Source organism: Carassius auratus, unplaced genomic scaffold (assembly GCF_003368295.1).
Source record: "Carassius auratus strain Wakin unplaced genomic scaffold, ASM336829v1 scaf_tig00010773, whole genome shotgun sequence".
In the NCBI taxonomy this organism is placed as follows: Eukaryota; Metazoa; Chordata; class Actinopteri; order Cypriniformes; family Cyprinidae; genus Carassius; species Carassius auratus.
Window position 1 is genome coordinate 1 of NW_020524141.1, and position 24,794 is coordinate 24,794.

Genomic DNA, 24,794 nt, shown 5'->3' on the forward strand with positions numbered 1-24,794 from the left:
AAAGGTTTAATGCAGTTGTGTGTCTTTATTTGAGGCCTGAAGGAAAGGGGCCAAATGCAATGGTTGACAAACGGTACCATGAAGATAGTGGATGCAAAGAAGAAAGATGACAAAGAATAAAAATAGTTCTATAATATTAATTGGAATATAATGTAATATAATAATTTATTTGTCATCCGTTTCTTTATTTAATATAAATAAATAAATGTAATATATTTCATATATATTTCTTAATATATTTTATGTAATTTTTTGAACAATTTAATAATACTTTTATTTATTTAAAAATACATTAAAATTGATCTAAAATGACAGTAAGGCAATTTATAATATTATAAAATACTTCTATATTTAAAAAAGGTGTTTTTTCTATTTATATTTATTTTTTTTGCACTTTATTTATTTATTTATTTTAAATCACTGCGATATAAAAGCAGTTCTCAGACTTTTGTACCATACTTTGTGATTGATTTATGAAGGGAAATTAGAATATTTTAAGATCTACAGGTAGCTTTATACAGACAGGTGTTACAGGAAACAGTCCCATGAATTCTCATACTGTATGTGACCCTGGACCACAAATTACAGTAATTAAATTAATAAATTAAATTAATAAATTGCCACAACTTTTTGAGAATGTATAGCTCTCATGAAATCCAAAATGAGCCAATATTTGGCATGACATTTCAAAATGTCTCACTTTCAGCATTTGATATGTTATCTATTTCTATTGTGAATAAAATATAAGTTTATGAAATTTGTAAATTATTTCATTCCTCTTTTTACTCACAATTTGTACAGTGTCCCAACTTTTTTGGAATTGTGTTTGTGTGTGTGTGTGTGTGTGTGTGTGTGTGTGTGTGTATATATATATATATATATATATATATATATATATATATATATATATACAAAAATAATTAAGCTTATGTCTGATTTTGCGGTCACATATCATCACAAATGATTATATTTCAAAACATTGTCTAAGCTGCAGTTGTGATTTTACTGTACTAAAAAGAGTTAGAGAGACAAATGCAATCTTTTCTCTCAGATTGACAAATACCAATGCCCCTTCATTCTCTCTCTCTCTCTCTCTCTCTCTCTCTCTCTCTCTCTCTCTCTCTCACTAAACAGCACAGACTGACAGACCAGGGCAGCTTAATAAAGCATAAATCCTCCTGGAACAGCAGTTTCCACACTGTTATGATCCCTCACTCCTCACACCGTGACTACAGGCTCCCCTCTCCACTATCACTCGCTCATTTTCCTCTCTCTCTCTCTCTCTCTCTCTTCTCTCTTCACACACACACACACACAACACAACACAAACTAAGTTCTAACAGTCTGCTAATATTTCTAGAATAGTTCACCCAAATTTGATAAACTCATAATTTCCTGCCCTCATTCCACAACTAACGAGTTTCAGAAGAAGTTTTCAAATTTTAACTGAAGTGAATGATGAATAAAGCTTCCAAGATTCAACAAAGTATGCAAAAACACTGTAAAAGTAATCAATAATAAGTAGCTTAAGAGGGATAATACAAGGGTTTTGATGTTAAACTATTCATTGAAGTTCTGCTGTTTGTTTTCTCATGCCTCTTTTGCCGTTGTTTAGATTGTTTATTGCTTTCATGACCCATTTGACCAGGATCCAGAGCTGGTGTGGAACATCTGTCTGAGGGTTCGGCAGGCTGTTCAGATCCCGTTCTTTGCCAAACTCAACTCTAATGTGACCAAGATCGTGGACATTGCCAAGGCTGCACAGGAAGGTATTATGCTGTTCTTATGGTAAATTTATACCATTTTGGTATGATAATAGTGGTATATTTATCATCAAAAAAATATATATTCATTAACTCTATATAAACTAATCTCCCTTAGCTTTTCAACAGGCCTGTGCAACCCAACTACATTTCCCATAAAAATACACTTCTGGTCAGAAATGTTGAATTGTTTTTGAAATAAGTTTCTGCACACTAAGCTTTTTATTTGATCAAAAATACAGGAACAACTGAATAATGTCAAATATTATTAATTTAAATAAACTATTTATTTAATATATTTTAAACATTTATTTTATATATATGATGTCTTTAGTGCCACATGATCTATCAGAAATCATTCTAATATTCTGATTTGCTGCTCAAGAAAAATGATCTTATTATTATCAATATTGAATTATATGCAATATTTTTGTAGCTTATTATTTTGTGGAAACCAGTAAGTTTGAGGTTAAATGAGCATTTTTTTTTTTTCTTTTAAGAAGTTAATTTTGTGGATACATTAAATGTATCATAGACATTTATAATGTTACAAAAGATTTTAGCAAAAAAATTACGTTCTTAAAAATGTTGTTGTTTTAACCTTTGAATCCTGAGAATTTATTTTTTATCTGTTTCCAAAAATATTAAATGTTAGCTAAAAGTCTTCAATGTTGATACATTTTGATTGAACTATTATTTAACTAATATTAATAAATAAACACAAATTATAATTAATAACTGAGTTTCAAAAAACTGAATGATTTCTGAAAGTTCTCATAATAGTAGTTGTAATTGAAATATTTTACAGTATTACTGTTTTATTTTATTGTTAATCAAATCAAAGATCTTCTTTCAAACACATGCACACACACACACATTTATATATATATATATATATATTACAAAAGTTTGACTTTATTATGTTTGATTTATATATAGAAGTCTTAAAGGTACAGTTGCAAAAACAGCCTGTTTAGTCAGAGAATGGTGGAAAATGGTCATTTCAAACTAAATTACACATTTTTGGTGCAAGAATCCTTGACTAATGTTATAAATGGACTTCAGGGAAAAGAAACAGAAGTGTAGAACATGTCCTCTATAAACCAGTTTCCCAATCCAGACATTAGATCTGCCCAAAAAACACATTTCCCTTCACGACCTCCACTAACAGCCTGACATCTCCTGTACAAGTTTAAAACAGACCCGCAGGTTTTGAGCTCCAGATTTTTGAGGAATTTGGCCTCCCTTCCTACCCCTTCCCCGTGCCTAATGTCTCTTCCCTGTTGGCACAGGTGGAGCAGATGGCATCGCAGCCACCAACACGGTTTCGGGGCTGATGGGACTCAAGGCAGACGGCTCTCCCTGGCCTGGCATCGGCCGAGGAAGGCGCACCACATATGGTGGAGTGTCTGGTGAGTGTCACCCACCTCACTGGATCCATTTCTTTCTCCTCTGAGGTTTAACAGGAGTGTGGCACAGACAGACTTTGCGTGCACGTCTACTTTTTCCCCCCTGTTAAAGGTGTGTGTGAGTGCATATGACTGCGTGTGCATGTTTGTTTGTGTGTGTGTACACTGGTCAGAAGCTCTAATAGGGCAGACAGATGGAATGGAGGTTGGTGGAGTGCTGAAATCAGAGAACAGTTTATCTGCAGGGCTTTTGCTGCAAGATAAAACAGTTTGTGCACTATAATGTGAAAAATGGACATCTTGCGGCATACATTATACTGGCTTTGGTAGCAGCACGGCTCATTTTCCACGCCATGAGGTGAACATGAGCACATTTGCACTTTCAAACTGTGTGTTTTATTAACTTCAGGTCATAGAATCTTGTGGAACAGCATGTAAATTAAAATAAGCAAATCAGTTAGTAAATGCATATAAACAACACACACACACACACACACACACACACACATATATATATATATATATATATATATATAATATATTATTTCAAATTCATTTTTTTTAGTTGTAATAGATATTGTTTCAAATTATAAAAAAATATATACTGTACTGTATTGTAATTATAAAATAAAACACAAATTTAACATTCTTATATATTATATTTTCAAATTTTTAGTTCGTAATTGTGTGCGTATATGCAAAATACATAGTAATATTACTTTTCATTGCATTACATTTGTACAGTATACATGTATATTTAAATAAATGCAATTACAATAAAATACATTTAAATAAATACAATTTCTACATTTACTCTATATAAATATACATATCAATAAATATTGATATAGTAATATTCAATATAATATTTATATAATGTATATATTAAAATTAGTATATACATATACCGTTTTAACATATTATATACATTTTTGAATTTCTTGGTTTAAATAGTTTTGAATCCCAGATTGGGATCTTTGACTTTCAGACCTCACTATATGAAGTTTCTCATCTCCAGTAAAGTTTTAGTGAATGGTATCTGAAATGGCTTGTGACTGCTGAACTATAATTGCTTGGGTACCGTTTCCTTTCGCTCTTGTCTGGTTCTGCTGGTGATCATGTGTAGATCAGTCTTCACTGAACCAGCAGACATAGTTGGTAATGTGTTGTAGTCCTTCAGGATGTTCCCAGATAACCTTTTCATCATCTGAAGAATCACAGTTTGAATATTTAGTTTCATGAGTGTGCGGCAAGAGCTTTCAGGAGAGCATTTTCATCCTTGGTGTTGAGCGTTAACAGAGAGTTTTCAATAGCAGTCCTCTGGTTGCCATGGCATATTGACATTATCCGCCACCATACAGCTCTCTATAAGGACATTAGACAGTAGACATTAGACTGATGGATTTCACACTGATATCTGTCCACTGACATGTGAAGGAGTCGGAGTGTGGCGCTTTCTTTAGAGCATTTCCATTCCATTTATTAGTAATACTTGCTAGGCTAAGATTCACTTAGGCCCCGTTTACACTAGTACGTTTTCTTTTTAAAAGAACTTATGCTATGGTTACGCCTATCGTTTACACTCCTCCGGCGTTTTCAACCCTTGAAAAACGGAGACTTTTCAAAACGCTGCAGACCCTACTTTAGTTTGAAAACTCCGGGGTTGCGTTTCAGTGTAAAGCGTAGCTGCCCACATGTGCTCTGCGAATCTTTGACAGCCGTGAAAACAATAACATCATGTGAATTGTTGCTAATCACGTAGACACGTCCTCGATCTAAATAATAGGCAATCGACCTATTCATATCTATGTCTGTACCCGCATGAATGCTTTAATTTTGAAATCAAAATCCCTAACAGTATTGTACCGTATCGTATGGTATCATAGCGTATCGTATATAATCGTATTCTCTGAACATTACTTCAAATTCTAATTTATTTATTATTGTTTTTCATTCATTGTTTGTTCATCTTTTATTTCACGGAAACATGCTGATAACAGTATGATCAAGTATCAAGTGTCATGCATCCACCATAGCATGCTGTTTTGTGCCTTACAGTATGTTCTATCTCTATCTCTCTTTCTCTCTCTCACACACACACACACACACACACCTCTTCTGGGATATATTCTCAGACCAGCGGTGTGTTCATTCCCTTCTTCAATAATTCATGTGAATGCAGTTGTTCTCTGTACTGTATCACTGTGCTGTTGCATAGTTAATGCCATTTATGAGGCCTTCTTTCATTGTGTGTGTGTTCATGTTTGTTTGTTTGTGCGTGTGTGTGTGTGTGTGTGTTTAGAAAGATTGACAAGGGCCAGAATCTTTCTTATCTGCTGGCCTTCTCTGTCCACACCTCTCTTTCTATACCTCTTTCTCACACAATCTTGAAAACCAGGAAAAGAGTGCATTGGTTTGGAGACAGAAACAGGGCTAGCTGATGTAAAACATTAAAAATTAATCGTGAAACTATTGCAGTAGTATTTTATGTAAGCAGAACTAGTCAATGTCATCTTTTCCCCATTTAAGCTGTGGCAGTTTGCAGCTCGGTGACATCCCTCAGGAGCGGAGCCGGCCCCGGCCTGCAAGGGTCTCCCTGGCTCCACCCACCAAACATCCATCACCCTCCGCTCTGCCTGCAGACCTGTGAGCTGCCAGCGCTGACGCTGCCAACAGCCTAGAAACAAATATACCTGTGATGTACTGTTGTTCACCAGGGCTTTAGCTGCAGTGCTTCATTTTAAAGGGGACGTCACAAGGAAAAAAAAACTAATTTGCCGTTGCTGAAACAGTTGGTGGTTCTTAGCCGACAAAATCTGTCAGCTCCAAACTGTGTCTGCACAACCAGGAGCTGATTAACATATACTCTCAGAAAACAAAAAGGTACAAAAGCTGTTACAGGGGCGGGACCCTTTCAGGAGGCACCTCTTTGTACCTTAATTTCCCCTGAAGGGTACATACCAAGTGTCTTAGAGGTACATATTAGTAACTGAATGATACACATTTATACCTTTGAAAAGATAGATGTGCATAACCCCCCCACAGAAAGGATGTTCACAGACAGTCTGGTGACTATGAACTTTATAGAGAGAGAGAGAGAGAGAGAGAGAGAGCGTTTTTATAGTGTATACATATATATATATATATATATATATATATATATATACTACTTTTTTTATTGTATAATATACATACATTTACTGAAAAGCAAATATGACCTATTTTTTATGATTTTTGTCATTTGGTTTGATTGTTGTTTGTTATGTACTGTAACTGGTCCTGGATGGATTCAAAATCCTCCCACGTATACAGTACAACTTTCATTATTATTATTATTTTTTTTAATTTAACAAAAAATGGTTGCATATGAATGGATGAACTGACATAAATTTGGTTGTACTTCATTTTCTTAGATTGCAGAATGTCCCATATATTTGTTTTCTATTTTTTTTATTGTATAGCTAGAAGCAACAGTTTGAAGTTAAAAATGTCTTGATACATTTTCTTGTTCCAATGACAGCTTTTTGCTTCATGAGACATTAATTGATGGACTGGAGTGGTGCGGATTACTTGTGAATTATTGTTGTTTTAATCCACTATTTTTCTCTCTTTCTGATGGCACCCATTCACTGCAGAGGATCCATTGATGACCAAGTGATTATAGCATGATAATGTATGAAGTGGAAAAGTATTATGATGCTTGTATCATCAGGAAAAAAAAATGTGTGTCTGGGAGAGCTGTATTGATGATCTAAGCAAGCAAGTTAGCAAAAAGTGATTTTATATGCTGTTATTTTTTCCTACCTGCAGAGAAGACCTCAAAGCGTAAGAACAGACTTAAGCTTCAGGATGAAGAGCTGCGGTTTGCATGCTGTTTCTGAGTTCAATAACCGCCTCTTATCTGTAGTGATTGTAGTTATTTAACCCATTTGTGTAAACACACATTGTCCTTGCAGGAAGAGACACACATTCACACTTCATACGCAGAGTATCAGTCTCACAAAAGTGTGTGTGTGTGTGTGTGTGTGTGTGTGTGTGTGTGTGTGTGTGTGTGTGTGTGTGTGTGTGTGTGTGTGTGTTCACAGCTGATAGTGATCGTATACCTGTGAGATCACAGGCTCTGACTTTTATTTCACAGACATCTCGCCACACTTCTCAAGCGCAACACACACACTCACGAAAATCCCACAGAATAACACTCTCACATTTACATTTAGTGCTCGTCTGATAGAAAACACTGCTTTTTTGAAGCGCAGTTCTGTATAAATAGACATGGGAAACTAATCTACTTCAAGAAAGCATATTTCAGGTTTTTTTTTTGTCCGACTGAACGGATGGCAAAGACAAATGATGCTTTAGAAAAACAAACACCATACTGAAAACTACCGAACTTAGAGAAAGACATCATCAAATATTCTGTTTCTCTGTTTTCCAGGCAAAACATGGGCCTTGTTAATGTAGTATTGTACAGTTCAGTGGAGTGTATTACACTACAGTGTTAGCATACAACAGGAATATTTGTGTTATTGCAGTGTGATTCAATATCGTATAGGGTTAGTTATAGTTCAGTATAGTAGTTTAGATTTATTGTTTGTGTATAGTGTAAGTAGTTGTCCAAGCTACAAGCTGCTCATAAATGAGTTTAAATACATTTAAGCTTTATTTATTTATTTATTTGAACCATGTGTGAAAGTGTTTAAGTTTTATCCTTAGAAGTATTTTATTTATTTTATTTTTTATTATTATTTTTAACCATGTATGAGCGTTTGATTTGTTTCTTCCTTAGTTTGCTTTTATTTGATCTTATTATTTTATTTTAGAAGCTTGCTTTTGTTTTGTTTTGCTTTGCTTTGTCTTGTTTTAGAAATGTGTTTGATTTATTATTATTATTATTATTATTATTATTATTATTATTAGTATTATTCCTTAGTTCGCTTTTATTTGATATTATTATTTCATTTTAGAACCATGTGTGAGTGTTTACGTATTTTATTTTTATTTTTTTCTTATTGCTGCAGCTCGCTTGTAGATTTAAGTAATTGGATTAATTATTTAGCATATCGTGACAACATCATAATTTATTCAATTAACATTTTTTTATTGGAAAACCTATTTAAAAGCCCTAACAGTATAATATAGATAAGTACAGTATAGAATATAATAGTTTAGTACTTTATATATCCACGCAGCCAAAAAATTCAAAATAAAAACATAAAAAGAAGTTATGTTGGACTTAAAATTGAAGGCCTCGTCCTTTGATCTTGTTGACCTACCTAACTAAAGTTATAAAAAAATAACCTTCCTTTTTCAACTGAAATTTTCCATTTAATGGATTTTTGATTCACTCCAGCTTGTCTGTATGTGACTTGTAGTGACTGACAATTAAAAGTGCTCTGGGAGGTTCCTTTCAATAGCTGAGCAGAGCGCCGAGACGCGTGTACGTGTGTGTGTTTGTGTGAGTATTGACCTTCCTGAGAGTGCATTAGCACAGTGTCATGGAGTGGGTGGAATCAGGGCCCCTTTGAGAGCTGCAGCATGTGGCCATGGATGTGTTTGCCTGTCTGAGAGAGAGAGAGAATGTAGCGCTCTGTTGTTCCCATGAGAGACCCTCACTGTGCCAGTTGTGCCCCTCCACTTCTTTTCCTCTTCTTTAAAGGGAAAGTTCACCCAAAAATGAATACTCTCATACTCACCCAGTTGTTGTTGTAAATCTTTGTGACTTTGTCTTCTGTGACGGGCTTAACTGACTATTTATGAAATCTTATTTCTATGGAAGTTTGTTTCTGCCACTAAATAATTTTTTTAGTAATAAGTAAGTGTTACAGTTTATCTTGTAATTCTGATATAAACTTGCAATTGTGAATTATAAAGTCAGAATTTTTTGTTATGAACTCATATTTGTAAGAAAATGTCCGAATTCTTTTTCCTCAGAACCAGATTTTATAACTTGCAAATACAAGTTTAAATCTCAAAATTCAGAGGAAAGATGTCAGATTTGCTGGATATAAACTTGCAGATGCAGGGGAAAAAAAATCAGAACTGCTATATATACACTTAGAATTACAAGAAAAAAATTGTGAGATAAGTCACAATTACCTTTTTTTTTTTTTTGTCCCATGGTTGAAAAAAGCTTACATATATTTGAAAAGAGTTTTTTTTTTTTTTTTAGCTTAGGCCTGACAATTCAGTATTTTTAGCATTTCTAAAAAAAAAAAAAAAAAAAAAAAAAAAAAAATAAAGAAGTTAAAATTGGAAGATGTTAACTTATAAGAAAGAAAAAATAGTAATAGGCGGAAACAAGTAAAAATTTCAGGATATAAACTCGCAATTAAAAAAAAGTCCAAACTGAGATTAAAAAAAAAAAAAAAAATCACAATTGTTTATTAAATTCAAATACTTTTAACTACAGTGAAAAGAGTGGATTCTTCAAAAATCTTATGTTCTACCGAAGAAAGAAAATCATATGGATTTTTAAAGAGTGAATAACCAATTTATGTATGAAGTATTCCTTTAACATTTTATCACTAAGAATTCATTCCTTCAACCCTCAGAGAAACACACCTGTGCAGCACTTTCTAACCCCTGGAGCTCCAATTTCACCTCATCTTTTCCCCACATACCCATAATGCCTCATTCTATGTGCTTGCTGTGGTGATGGTCATGCTGAAGGTAACAGAAGCGTGATCTTTCAGTAATGACAGTGAGAGAACGCCGGCACGTTTGAGTGCCGCGGTCACCCGCTGTGCGTTCAGCCACATTAGCATCAAATGCAAAAGCTCACACTCTGAGTACACACAGTTTTCCTTTAATACTTAAACAATCCTCAGAGAGTTTGGGCACAGATGCGGCGCCGCATAAAGAAGAAAAACATCTGAATCTGTGCTTCTTGCTCAGGTCATAAATGCATCTTTGCTCTTGGGAAATATGTTGAGTTTGTTTGCTTGTGTTTTCTTTTTGCTTTTTTTCATATTTGCATCTAGCTAGATCAGTGCATACGGAGCGGAGGTGATACGGTAAAGGATGCAGGGAGCTCTCGGATCTTTAATTTGCGGCCTGCCGTGTTGGACAGAGCACGGTAGAGTAGGTCTGATTAATTAAATTCGCCGGATTTCTCACTGCTGTCAAGAATACAATTTTATGTTAAATATTCTCCAAAGGGCAGGCCCTTAAATCTTCTGGGCGGAGAGCGGCAGTGGGCTGTGAACATAACCATAGGCTAACTGCTAATGATAAGAACACACAGCAGAAGAGGCATCTATAACGCACTCGCTGAATCAGATTGTCAATCACTTCTGTGTCCATCAAGCCAGTAAAGAGACCAAACAGTATAGAAATATGAGCTTGAGACTCTGGCATCAGCTTGTCAGTATTCCGATTTTTCATAGACTAATTGATGGATAAGGTTAAATCAGGTTGATACATTAAATAAACATAATACGTAATAATACACTACCACTCAGAAATTTGGGATTGGTAAGAGTTTACTTGTTTATATTTTTGAGAGAAGCCTTGCTTTTTTAATTACCATAAAAATAGTAGTATTGTGATAATGTTATCACAATTTAAAATACATTTTCTATTTGAATATATGTTCAAATTAAATTTATCCCTGTAATATCAAAGCTGAATTTTCGGCATCATTACTCCAGTCTTTAGTGTCAATTGATCCTTCAGAAATCATTCTAATATGGAGATTTTGGTGCATTTCTTATTATTCTCTTTTTGTTTGTTTATTTTATTTATTTATTTATTTTTTTGATGAGTGGAAATAAATAATTATAACATTATAAACATGTTTGCTGTTACTTTTGATCTGTTTAATGCATCCTTGCTGAATAAAAGTTCATAATTTATTTTTATTTTTAAACAGTGCTGTCAAGCGATTAATCACATTCAAAAGAAAATGTGAAATTGTTTGCATAATATATGTGTGTGTACTCTGCATACTTATTATGTATATAAATACTTGTGCTGGGCAACGATTAATTAATTATTTATTTATTTATTTTTTCACGATTAATCACACTTTAATCGCAATTAATCACATTGCTATGCACAAAACTAATAATGTATTCAAAAAGTAGGCCTACTGCTATATGAACAAATGTGTACTAACGTTTGGTTTGTGAACACTTAAAACAAATAAGGTGCTTTTTACAGCAGTGTTCCTTTTACATAGCAATTTAAAATATTTATTGTAGCCTAAATCTCAACTTATAACATTAATGTAATTAAATTAAATATAAAACATGCAATTTGTGACTGCCAGCCCAGGACATTAACGTTTTATAGAAAATATTTTATAGTTTGACCCCCAAAGCTCTGTTCGTTTGACTAGTGTGATCGTGGGTAGGGCGCAGTTCAGTTATATATAGATCAGTGAGCGTAAGCGCTAACCGTGCCGGAGTGCAGATCTTCTGATACATGCTGCATGATTTTGTGAATATTTCTAAACAGCAAAAGCATGTTAACGCATCCCATACAACTCAAAATAAACCACAAAGTTAACAAAACGATTCACTTATAAAGTCATGATTACAAGCTCGTTGCATTCTTTTCTGTTAAAAATAACAGTAGACAATGGTTTGTGAATGTTGATGATTAGTCTAAATAATTTGATCGGGAGCATCCCCTCCATTTTTTTGAAAAACCCATGATTTGTCTGTATGTGTATTCAGAGCCAGTGAGCAACGGTCTTTCATAATAATCAAAAAACTTAGTTAACGTGATAATAGCGTGTTAACTTGCCCAGCCCTAATAAATACACACACATGCATGTATATATTTCAAAAATATGTTATGTTTATATATTAAATACATTTATTTATAATATAAATTATATGAATATAAATATAGCCATTTACATGTAAACATTTTCAGAATATATACTGTATGCATGTATGTGTATCACAGTACACACACATATTATGCAAACAAAAACTTTTATTTTGGATGTGATAAATCGCAATTAATCGTTTGACAGGACTAGAATAAACCTTTGAACAAAGAAGTGTATATTGAATACCGTATATATCAATGGTCTAAAAGTCTGACATCATTAAAAATCTGTTGAAAACTTTGAAAACTTAAACAAGTAAATTTCTTGATGTAGAAACGAAGAAGATTCTGCAATATTTCTTTGTCACAATCAAATGTAATTAAATGAAAGCTTTTTAAAAGAGAGTTTTTTTTTTCTGTAATCTATAAATATATATTCATAAGTGTTGATTTATTTATGCAGTGGTGTGAGTGATTTCAGTGCATGCTTTGTCCTCATTTGCATCATAATTGGATTAGTGTTAAATAAGTAAAAAATTTAGAACAGGTTACAGTACATGGCTCTGCACGTCTTAAAGTAATAATGAGTAGTTTAAGTGTTAATTACAGCACATCATCCACCCCCATGCCTTCCTTTGTGGGCGGATTTTTATAATTACAAATACCTGCTTTTGATTAGAGGTAACTGTGTATTAACTTGTTCCATAACTTTTCTGATTTCTGCAACATTATGTTGCTCCTATCCAGATAATAATAAGGGTTGTGTTCTTATTTTAAGTAACCTGTATTGAGTTTGTTGATGCAGGCATTAAGTCCATTAATAACTGAATCTGTTGGTTTTATTAAAATAAAAGTTGCTGGAAAAGTACTCACTCTAAGACCATCCAAGATGTAGATGAGTTAGTTTCTTCATCAGGAACAGATTTGGAGGAATGTAGCATTAGATCACTGGATCTTCTGCAGTGAATGGATGCCATCAGAATGAGACTCCAAACAGTTGATGAAAACGTCACATTAAATTAAATTGTTCAGCTTTCACTTCACAGAGCAATAATTGATTGACTAGTGGATTAATTGGTGTGGATTAATGTGATGTTTTTATCAGCTGTTTGTACACTCAATCTGACGGCACCCATTCACTGCAGAGGATCCATTGGTGAGCAAGTATTGTAATACTACATTTCTCCAAATCTCCAGAAAGCTTTGGAAACCTCAGCCACTGTCTAGAACAGCTAGTGTACCAAGAAGCAAAGGTATATTAGAATTATGCACTTGCAGAGAAAAGTTTTTTTTTTTTTTTTTATCCTTTGCTCATTCATTAATCATTATTTGAGTGAGTTTCTCAGCTGTAGGAGGCGCTGTGTTTTGTCAGTGGTGTCGTGAAGGGACATTTATGCTGAGGTTGACACACACTTCAAAACATGCTTTGGCCTCAACTGACCACAGATACCCAGCATGCTTACAAGATCTCTGAATAATGCATCAATCCCTGACCACTAGATACTATGTTGCATCATTGTGTCCTGCGTTAAGATAAATTCAGAATTTTTGCAGTTTGCATTTAGTTTTTGTTTTTTGGCGGGGAGGGGGGGGTGTATGGGATTGGGAGGGTGGGGCGGGGGTGGTTGGGGGTTTGGTTAGCGTGTCAGCAGATGTCTTTGAGAAAGTGAAGGTTCTGTGGCCCCTCCTTTTTTCAGCAGATTCTGGCACGTTACTTTGTTTAATCGGATCATTGTGTAAATGTAATGCCGTCATTTCATCAAAGAGAAAAGGTGAACTGATGACATTTTCCCAAATGTCAGAGTTATCTTAAGTCTTTTATTACATCACATTTAAACGAGACACGTTCACTGCCTTCTGATGCTATAATTGTAACATGAAATCAGCTATTCATAGAAATTGCTTATTATACTAATGCGACTGTCAGGAAAGACAGCGGATGGTTTTCTTTCTACCCAAAATATTTAATTATTTTAAAATATTTATATTATATATATATATATATATATATATATATATATATATATATATATATATATATATATATATATATATATATATATATATATATGTGTGTGTGTGTGTGTGTGTGTGTGTGTGTGTGTGTGTGCAAAAAAAATTGTGCTGGGCAACAATAAAAAAATTAAATTGTGATTAATCGCATGATTGTCTGCGATTATCGCAATTTATTGCATTATTATGCACAAGACTAATAATGCATTCAAAAGTAGTGTATTGTGCACTTTTCTCTTTTAAAAGTACTGCTATATGAACAAAGTGCAATAACGTGTGTGTAAATTATAAATTATATAAATTATATTTATATATTATATATCTATATTCAAGGTTTATGCTTCAAACAAGTTACTGGGCAATTAATTATCCACAACAAACTAATAAAATTTTGCTTCTCAAGTCAATTTAAGTTAGGTTACTTGTAATTAACATTATTATAACTTGTAATAGCTTGTGCAATTTTGCTTCTCAAGGAAATGTATCTATATTTAAACATTTAGGCTCTTAATTTTGAAATTTGTACCAGACAATGACAAGGAAAATTGATTGAGAGTGTAAAAGTTTGGGCAATACCAACAGTAATGCATCACTGGCCTGAGCAAATTCCATTCATTATGGAAATCCGAATATATAGATATGGAAGAGGAATATTTACAGCAAACCCAGTGAAGCTGTGCCGTTCTCTCTGGTGTTCTGCGTGAGCGTTACCCATTAGTCATTAACACAGTATGCTAATGATGGGTATGCGTGTTTGACGTCTCCACCATGCCCTCAAGCTCCTGCTTTTCATCTATATTTTTGTCTCCTTCTCCATGACTTCTAATTCCTCTCACATCTGATTCCACATTTCAGTTTTGTCCGTGAAATACAGATCGGTGAAACCTTCTGCAGCCCTTCTGCGTCAATATCTTATGTTCTTCTGATACAAATGAACAGCTCTTGTATATTTCCTCAGCTTCAATTACCATTCCCGGCATTCTCTGTCTGCGCGAGTGTGTGTACGCTTGAGGGAGTTAGACAGGATGTTCATTATCATACCATAGGTCAGGTCTGTGTGTATTTCCCTAATTGCCTCTCCTTGTACGTGATTTTTTTTTTCTCCTATTGCCTTTCTTCTTCTTCTTGTTTGATGATGCCAAATTCTAGGCCTCGTGTCCTGTCTGATTTCTCCGTACATCCGTCTGTGCTCGGAATTATTCATTGGAATAGCAGGTGTGACGTGCACAGGTTTAGTAAGCGCCTCGGACAGACCAAAGATGAGAAGCTTTCTCCTTCCCCTCCTCCATCCACCAAACACAGACCCTCCAGTGACCTGACAATGGTTTCTGCAAGACAACACACAACATCGACGAGGCTTGTTGTTTCCCGATAAGAAAACGAGGGTCGTGATGGAGCTTGACGCCACCTGTCAATCTTTCTCCCCCTCCCCCTCTTCTTTTTCATTTCTTTTTTCCATCGGAGCCTCATAAAAGCAAATTACTTTTTTCCGTGTTTGTAAACAGCGCAGGGGTGACAGGGTTCTACCTGTGGAGAGGCTGCAGTCGTTGAGAGTAGCTCATCCATTTCTAATGCAATTAGAGGTGTCAGTATCTCCTCCTGAGACGCGTTTCCTGCATGGCCACTGAATGTGGTTCCTCCTTCCATTTAAATCCCCTGGATTAGATTTGAGTGTCAGCTGGCAGACCTGCTAAGTGTCCCCTGACTAAGTAGACTAGAATGTGTGTCAGTATATTACATGGCTTTTCAAATGTTTTTTATTGGCTTGTGCATAGAATGGTGTCGCAGAAGATAGACTGACTGTGTTGATGTACTTAAATTCATTTTAAGAGGTCATTTTTATTGCACCGTCATTGTGTTTTTCTACAAAAAAATTTGAAACATCTTGCAGTAATATTCAGTTTGTTATTTGGTATTAATAACTAACAATGAACAAAATTGTCAATACTTTTATACGGATTGCTTTTTTTCCCAGTAATCCCATAAAAGAACCATTTTTGGTTCCCCAAAATAACCTTTTTTTTTTTAAAAAAGAACCATATTTTCCTAGTGTGAAGACATTTTTTTAAAGGATTTTATTGGCATGGTTGGTTCAGTGAAGAACCTTTAACATGCATGAAACATTTTTCAGGTTTGCTATGGTGGAAAGGGATTCTCTAGATTAGAAAAACAGTGTCTTTTTAAGTACTGTTTACTGAAGGGTTCTATGAGGAACCAAAAATGGGTATATAGAGGTATAAAAGTGGTATAAAATTATAATGTATTATATATCTAAAATATGTGGGTTTAAAAAGTTGAATACTTAACTTTCTGTGTTTGTTCAAATCCTAAACCCTAGCTAGGAGCAAATTCAGTAGATATCTTGTAATGAGAAATTTCAAGAAATCTCTTGACTTGACTTTTTTATTGCAAATCTTAGGAAATCTGACCCCAGTTTAAAACATGGTTGAGAATTTTAGATCTAAATGAGATATGTAAGAAATTACTTAGGTCTTTTACTCATAATAATAAGCCTGAGACATTAACAAAAGTCTTAGAAGCATATGCTTTCCATTTCGTTTCATTACTGTATATAGGAAACAGATAAGATAAAAAAAAGATAAAAAAAAAGAAACATCCAATTTTTTTTTATTTTTCTTTCCACAAGTTATTTGTATTTTTATTTAGATTTTTTTTTTTTTTTGGGGGGGGGGGGGGTGGAAACCAACCTTACCGTACATCAACTACCATACATAATATCCCTTATTTTATGTTATATAGGATGCATGTGCATCTAATGTTTTTTTTTTTTTTTTTTGGCTGCTGTTACGCATGTTCTGTAATATATATGGAAATGCCATTAACTTAGCATGCTTCTTCAGAGAAGATGGACTGAGACTGTGTTCCTTTAACGCGAGTCCTCCGTATCATTAATAAGGGTCATTTAGCGTGTGGGAGAGAGCGCTGGCCCGCGCTCTTTGTCTTTAGTGACACCAGCGCCAAATGAGGAGAGACAATGTCTCCCACTGATCAATGAGGGGAAAAAAAGGCTGCCAGTGAAATGAAGTTAAATCTAATGTGATAAACGGCCCCGTCTGTCAGCGGGATCAGATCAGAGGTTTTAATTTTATTCAAGACATTGCGACTCAGGTAAATAAATAAAGGGTGTAATGTAAGGAGGTGCAGCGCTCCCTAGAGAAACTCAGCTGAAATTTTAGAAGCTGAGATGCTTTTTAAGGGAGGGGGGGGGATGCTCGTTTTCACTCAATCTCCAGTTAATCTTGAGTACCTATAGAGTAGTACTGCATCCTTCATAACTCCAAAAAGTCTTTAGTTTTATTATAACATAAGAGAAAGATAGTCTGTACCGATTTTTCCCGGAAAAACACGATCGGCTGGAGGCGTGACGTGTGGGCGGACCTAAAGTATCACTAGCGCGAGTAGGCTTTTGCGTTGAGAGCGTTTAGAAGCTGTGACTTTACCGTGAGGAAAAACAAACCATGGCTAGCAGTCAGATTCAGCGTATATTTATGATCCAGAATCAGATCCAGAGGCTGAAATTTAACAAGAGCAGCATCAGCAACGACGTCTCTATGTGGTATGTACTGAAACTGTATTTATTTGCTTAGTGGTTTTGGAATTTTTTTTTTTTAAAGCTGTACATGTGGAAAGTGCAGTTTGATGACAATATCGCATGTTGTTTACTTGATGTGCTTACACGCCGACAGCTAAGTTAACAACACAGAGATATTTGAAGCAGTTTTATTCACCGCATGCGGTTCCAACACACGATCGTGACCCTTTTTCGTTGGGACTGCATTATCCTTAAGAAATAAACGATGTGCAAATCCGGCGTCAAACTGGGCCTTGTTTGTAAAACAAGCATCTTCGAAATGCAGGGAACACTTGCACAAATCCGTCGATGCTCTGTAAAAATAAACTCCATCCACTGGTCCCTTAATGCTGTTTTTTTTGGTAATCTGTGCAGGGTTGTCTTGGCCTGGCAACCAAAAACACACTTCTTTTGTGACAATTCGGTCTCTCGCTCTGATCAGTGAATGTCTCTTCTCTGCTCTGCTATACGGGAGCGCGCGCTCTTCCGGCAGACGCGCCCTTAGCACCCATATAAGAAAATTCCGCTCCATCTAACGTCACACAGAGCCATACTCGAAAAAAAATTTCCGAAACTTGTGACAAACCGGAAGAGGTATTTTTGGAACAAAAATACTCCTTCAAACATACAACTTAATTTTTGAAACTTTGTCCATGTTTAACATGGGAATCCAACTTTTTAACAGTGTAAAAAACTCAGTATGCATGAAATAGCATTTCACCCCCCCTTTAACAAACATAATTTATGTCTGCTGTAGACCATCCAACCGATATCTGAGATCTTCACATTGATCTCTTTTATTTTATTTTATTTTAATACAGTTCAAAAGTGGTTGCAGTGGATAACAATACATTTACATGATTGTTTTTGCTTGCGTCTGTGCAGAAAAAGTCATCCGGCCAATCGCATCGTGAGCAGTATCCGTCATTGAGAAAACTCTTCTCGGTTTTCACATTCTGGCCACCAGGGCATCCTTTCTGCAGAATCCGGATTCCAGTTCCTTCATGCAGGAGCCACAGTGTAACAGGTACGTGGTCAAGTCTCAGTCCAAGACACTGTGCAATATCATATCAGGATGTTTAATATTAGCACTTCATTCAAATGATGCTGAAAATGAAAAAAAAAAAAAATGCTGGGTGTAGGGCTGAAGATATTGATATAGTATAGATATAAAAAGGCCATGTGGACTTTTTCATGAAAGCATTCCATGTACTTTCACAAATCTGAAGTGAAATAGGATCTAATGATGATTGCATATTATTAAGAGTATCACAGAAGGTTGTGCATGGAAAAAAGGACAACAATGTTAATTAAAAAAAAAAGTGTATTAAAGCAGTAAAGACTCATTTTACATGTTTGATTTAAATTTTGAATTATTTACTTTTATATGCAAGTTTTTCCTCACTCTCTCAAATAGTGTATTGCTTTAAAATAGCATTCATTCATATTAAAGAACATTATTCCTTTATAAAATATAGCTCGTTAGAACCACAGCGCTGCTCGAACTCATCATCAGACCCTGGAAAAGGTTGCTTGTTGTGTGACGTCACCATAATTAATAATCAGTGCAACTCAAGTCAGAGTATTGTTGTAGTTTATGACACAATTTGTCTTGGTGTGCATTGTGTTTGTGCATTGATATGCAATTACTTTTAATTGGTACTGTCAGCCCTGCATTCGTCTCAGCTGTATACAAAGTTTTAATTAGAAAACTTTGTCCTCAATGAGATACAGTATAGTTAAGCATAATATTTAGATTGCAGATTGAAAAGTGTTTCTAAACTCTCCACATCGTGGCTTGCTTGTGTCTAGGGAGTAATCAAATAGTGAATCTGTATGCAAATTGATTCTCTATCTTTGAATAAATGCATTTACTATTTTTAAGGGTTGATTTAATGGCTTTCCCTCTCCTACCTGTTCACCGGGAACACTTGGGATCTGAAGAGCTTTTTTGCATTCAGACATTTGTCCTTTGAGTTAATATGAAAATTTAATTACAGAATAACTTGGGCTCTTGATAGAATCATAATGCTTTCAATTACAGATCCGCCGCCTTTAAAAAGCCATAATTTGTATTTCATCTTACACAATATAATCACTATTTGTGATGCGTTTCCTGCTTTAGAGATGTTCCTGCGAGCGATGAAAGGAAATGTGTTTTTGTGTTAATATTTTGGGTTTAGTGGAGGATTAGTGCTGTGAATCGTGGGGTTTGGATGTGGAAGATGAGTTTGCGTCTTTTCAAACACATCAAAGCGTCTGACTGTTGAGAGATCGCGTGCAACACTCGTCCGTCTGATTGCTGCTTCCTCTCCAGATCCTTTGCCATGTTTTATCCTCAAGGATAAAACCTGCTCAACCGGGTCTGGCTTGGTTTCGTTCTCCACACGCCTGTCGATTTCAGGTCAGGCCCGGGTCAATGGAGAACGAAGCACCTTTTGGAAAAGCATAAAGTGAATGCGCTGTAATTCGAACTGTTGCAATCAGCGAGACTTGTAGTCAGAACTGAAGTGACATGGAAGAAGTGAATGAGAGAATCAGGCTCTTCAAAAGACACGACGCGTCTCGGTGTAAACACAAACGCTGTAGGCACTCGCGCTATTGTTTCTAAGCAGACGCATGGATTCGGCGCCGCATCAAAAGTATTCTCCCAAGAACAAATAATGTAATGAAGTCCATTCATATCCTGTATTGATTTCTCCGGATCGAATAGTGTTGAACCTGTGGAGTTTTGACTTTTCATGGTTATTGAAGACAGGATATAGGATATGTCGGTACTGGAGCCTGATTTATCCCATTAACTAAGAGAATTGCGAAACCGTAAAGATAATCGTGTAGAGCTGGGGTGATACCTGCAGTCTTTCAGCTTTAAATTTCTTTAATAGTCAAGCGAATGTGTGCAGAAAAGACAAATTCTTCCATTCAAATGATGCACGGGATCCTGGAGAACAGTATATTCTTTATTAAAATCATAACTCAAGAGTTGAGCGCTGTGGTTCTTCCACATTCGACATGGGTCATGGATGTCGCAGTGGCCCAGATTCGCATTGAGAAAATTGAGATTGGCATTTGGAGTTTGAGATGTTCATTTTAGCAAATCAGTTCATCAGGACGGTTCATTCTTAAAAGTACTTATTTAATCAACCTGGTTTTATAATTGAGTGATGCAAAAATGAATCATTTTAAAATTGTGCATCACTAAGATTTAAGACATGTTTGGATTAGAAAAATTTATTTCTAACAGGGTTATTACAGCTAACTAAAACTAAACCTGAAACTGAAATTAAATCCATAAAAAACAAAACAAAAAAATTGCTTGTTATTTTATTTCTGTTGTGAAGGCGATATTTCTCATTTTAGTTTTACTAACTTAAATTAAAACCATTATAAAAAAAATATTTTATAAACATCCAAAATAAAATGTTTTAGAAACTTTGTTTACATTGTTGGTTTCCTGTAAGTATTCTCAAAGTGAAAAATAAATAAATAAAAAGACCTGACAAAACGATTTTTTTTTTTTTGGAACGATTCATTTAGTTTCAAAATAACATTTAAATAAAACTTTTAAAAGTGTTTGTGTTTATAATATGCATGATTATATTTAGTGATATTAGACCCAAAATTGTAAAAAGAATAATGATAAAAAAAATAATAATAATATACAATTTGCTCAGTCTCTCATGTAATTCCAAACCTGTATAACTTTATTTGTTTTGCAGAACAATATAAAGGATTATATATGATATATTTAAATATACATACATATATGCATGCATGTATGCATATATATATATATATATATATATATATATATATATATATATATATATATATATATATATATATATACTGTCTATGTGTGTGTTCAACAGAAGAAAGTCATATAGTTTGGAACAACAAGGGTAAGGGTGAGTAATTATGATGAAATGTCTTCAAATGCAAGCTTGCTTCTGTCTTGATTCACATTATACAGCATCATTTGAAAAACCAGGCGAGCTGATAACCTACATCTCTGAAATGTTACCGGGTTTCTGCGAGCCCAAGTACTTTATTCTACCACATCTAATTTGATCTGCTTGTCGATCGATTCTCTTTAGTTGATTCATTACCAAATACATCACTTTGCAATCACCCTGTAGGGGATCCGGGGCTCCTCGTGGTGCTGTATTGACTTTCATGTGTGTTAGTGTAAAAGTAACCCACCTGTGCTTAGAGCCTGTTATAATTCTAGAGAAAAAAAAACTAAGATCTTGGAATGCTCCTTGCTTAAAAGAAAAACATAACACAGTCAAATGACTTTCATTTACTGAAGCGATGATGTCAAACACTCACACTCACGGTGTTGTTGTAAAGTATAATGTCTGCTGCTTTAATAAGATTGGGCTGTTATGATAGATTTTCACCTGTCATAATGAGACAGTAAAATAGCTGCATTTAGTGGCAGCTGTAGGAGATCAGGACAGCGTTTTCATAGGGAGGTCTTTGGGGGCAATGGAGCAATATTTCACTAATGGCAGAACTGGTTCAATCTTAATGATCCACACTGTAATTTGGGTCCTTCCCGGTGCATGTAAACAGTTGCGAGCTGCAATAAAGAGACAGTCATCAAGTAGTAAAAATGACTTGTGGCCCAGAAAGCATCAGGATTTTGTAATTTCGTTTCAAACTGCTAAATGTTTCCATAGAGAGGGGTGAAAAACAAAAGATTTGTCGACAACACAAAGCGAGCTTTTAACAAGCAATGTGGTTAGAATCCACCCCAGAAAGCACACAATGCTTTTACACTGTTCCTTTTGGTTGCAGTTAGCATACTTTACAGTAACATTATTTTTCAAAAAATAATTTTTTTTTTACAGTGTTGCTTTTTTGTTGCAGTTAGAATATGTTAAAGTATAATGTTCGAATTTTAAACATATTAAACCAGAGCATGACATGCAGTTTATGTGTTTAGATCATTTTAGGTCAATTTCAAGATAATTTTAGTTGCAAAAATGTATTTTTACACAACCAAAATATAATTTTATGGAAACATTTAGTAAATGCTTACCTTTTTGGTTTTCTTTAAGTAGCTTCTTAACATCAACATAATGTCTAATGTCACAAACCGCCAATCAAACTGCAATGTATTTGAAACATTTCATTTTTAAAGTAATATAATTTAAATTAAACATTTAAAAAAGAGAGTTTGTGTTTATAAAAGGACCCAGACAGCATAATGATTTTGTAATTTTGTTTTAGATTGCTTGATGCTACTATAGAAACACATCAATCTTTTATTGAGCAGATTATTTGTTGTTTTGTTTTGTTTTGTTTTGTTTTGTTTTGTTTTGTTTTGTTTTGTTTTGTTTTGTTTTGTTTTGTTTTGTTTTGTTTTGAAGAAAGGAAGCCATACAGGTTTTGAACTAAATAAGGGTGAGTAAATAATGACAGAATTGTATTTTTTATTTTTGTTTTTTTATTTTTTATTTTATTTTTGGGGGGGGTAAACTATTCCTTTTAAAAAGGTGTGACTACACGTACACACACACACACACACAACAAACATAAGAATCACTGTTTATATCTATAGACAAAAGGGTAAAGGTTACACCCTCTTGTCAGACACCAAACTAGACTGAATTGACTAAACATAGTCCCCTGGTTCAGTGGCTCATGAAACATTTACTTCCAGTGACTTCAATAAAGATACAGTCTTTTACCTCAAGCACTAGAGAAAATATCAGTTGCTCGTACTTTCCCGGTGTGTTGGTCAGTCTGTGCGAATCAAAAAGGACAAGAGCTTCATGCATAGTCATTGTAACATTTGGCTGCCAAACTGAATCTCTTTAAGGGGGAGATGGCACACGGCTAAATGCCAAGATTTTATTGCGGGAAATAAAAGAGCAGATAGAAAAAGAGGAGGGAGAGAGAGAGAGCAAGATGAGTGTAGAGGGAGATAGAAAGAGCAGAAGCGCTGAATCTAAAAGCGGCTGAGATCTCAGAAGGAGTCAAAATCAATGCACCACCACAGTTTTCAGAGCAGATAAAAAGAACCTGCCGTCTCAATTGCCTGGAAACTACTTAGAAATTCTCACTTCAGATTTATTTCTGGACTCAGCCACATTAGTGCTAAATACTCCGGGTCCGGATATCTTTGATGTTCTGCATCAAATGAAAAGCAATAATGGGCAGCGACTCCTGTTCACAGACCAACAAGCCTGGGATTTTACGGCCCCATCAGACACAGGATCACACCGTTTAGTCTTATTTGCCGTTCTTTTCATCATAATGAATCATTTGTTAGCTCAAATCCTATGTTTTTCTTGAAATACACCTGTAAATAGAGAAAAAAAAATGTCCATGACACATATCTGTCCATAGCTGGAAAATAGACCACCTATCCTACCTCTATAAGACCCCTGATCCTCCTATTGACGTGCATCTGCTCTGTTAACCGCAATAATTACGAATCAATTGTTAAGCTACTCGCCAGGCATCAGTGGACTCGTGTATTTGTTGATGTTAAATCAAGGTGAAATGTCATCAAACCGAATTGGAGTCGTTCGATAAACAAACGTTCGTTTGTAGTGTGTAGATACGAACTGTGGCGTAAACGGGGAGAGAAACAAGTTTTATGCAAATGAGAATCCTAATGAAAACATATCTCCCAGAGACGAGTTAGCCAGGGTAAATGCCTCCATTTTCTCAGCGTGAGGTATGCCTTGTGGGATTTCATTTTTTAAATATACAAATGACGCAGCACAGCCGATGATCTGCGGCTCCTTCCCCCTGAGAAAGCCTGCGTTGTAAGTGTGAGGAGGAGGGAGTTAGGCTGGGAATTGTTAGGATTTTAATGATCCTGGTTCTGATTCCACTTAACGATTTGGATTCCTAATGATTTCATTTGCAGCCTCCTCCTTTCCCACTACACAAAAACAGTGTTTTGTTTCTTTTAATTAAAGTGCCATTTATTTCAGCATTAAGCATCTGAATTTGCAAATTGAACGCTACTCACACTGGCATAAAGTATAAATAATGCCATTGGTTCTCTACCCATATGTTATATATTTTATTGGATTTGAGATTTTATCATTATTATTGTTGATGTTATTGCTCCAGCAGTTTATATATGTATTGATTAATTGGTTGATTGATTGCAATATATGTATTTTATATAATTGCATTGTTCTATGTATTCTTTGCAACAGAAAGTATATGCATTTTTAAAAGAATCAAAATATGGGACTCTCTCTCTCTTTC

The 24,794-nt window shown here is 34.9% G+C and overlaps 1 pseudogene; it reads left to right on the forward strand.

Moving 5' to 3' along the window:
* Positions 1-1,615: 1,615 nt before the first annotated feature.
* Positions 1,616-24,794, forward strand: part of LOC113072814 (dihydropyrimidine dehydrogenase [NADP(+)]-like) — a 40,139-nt pseudogene continuing 16,960 nt past the window's right edge.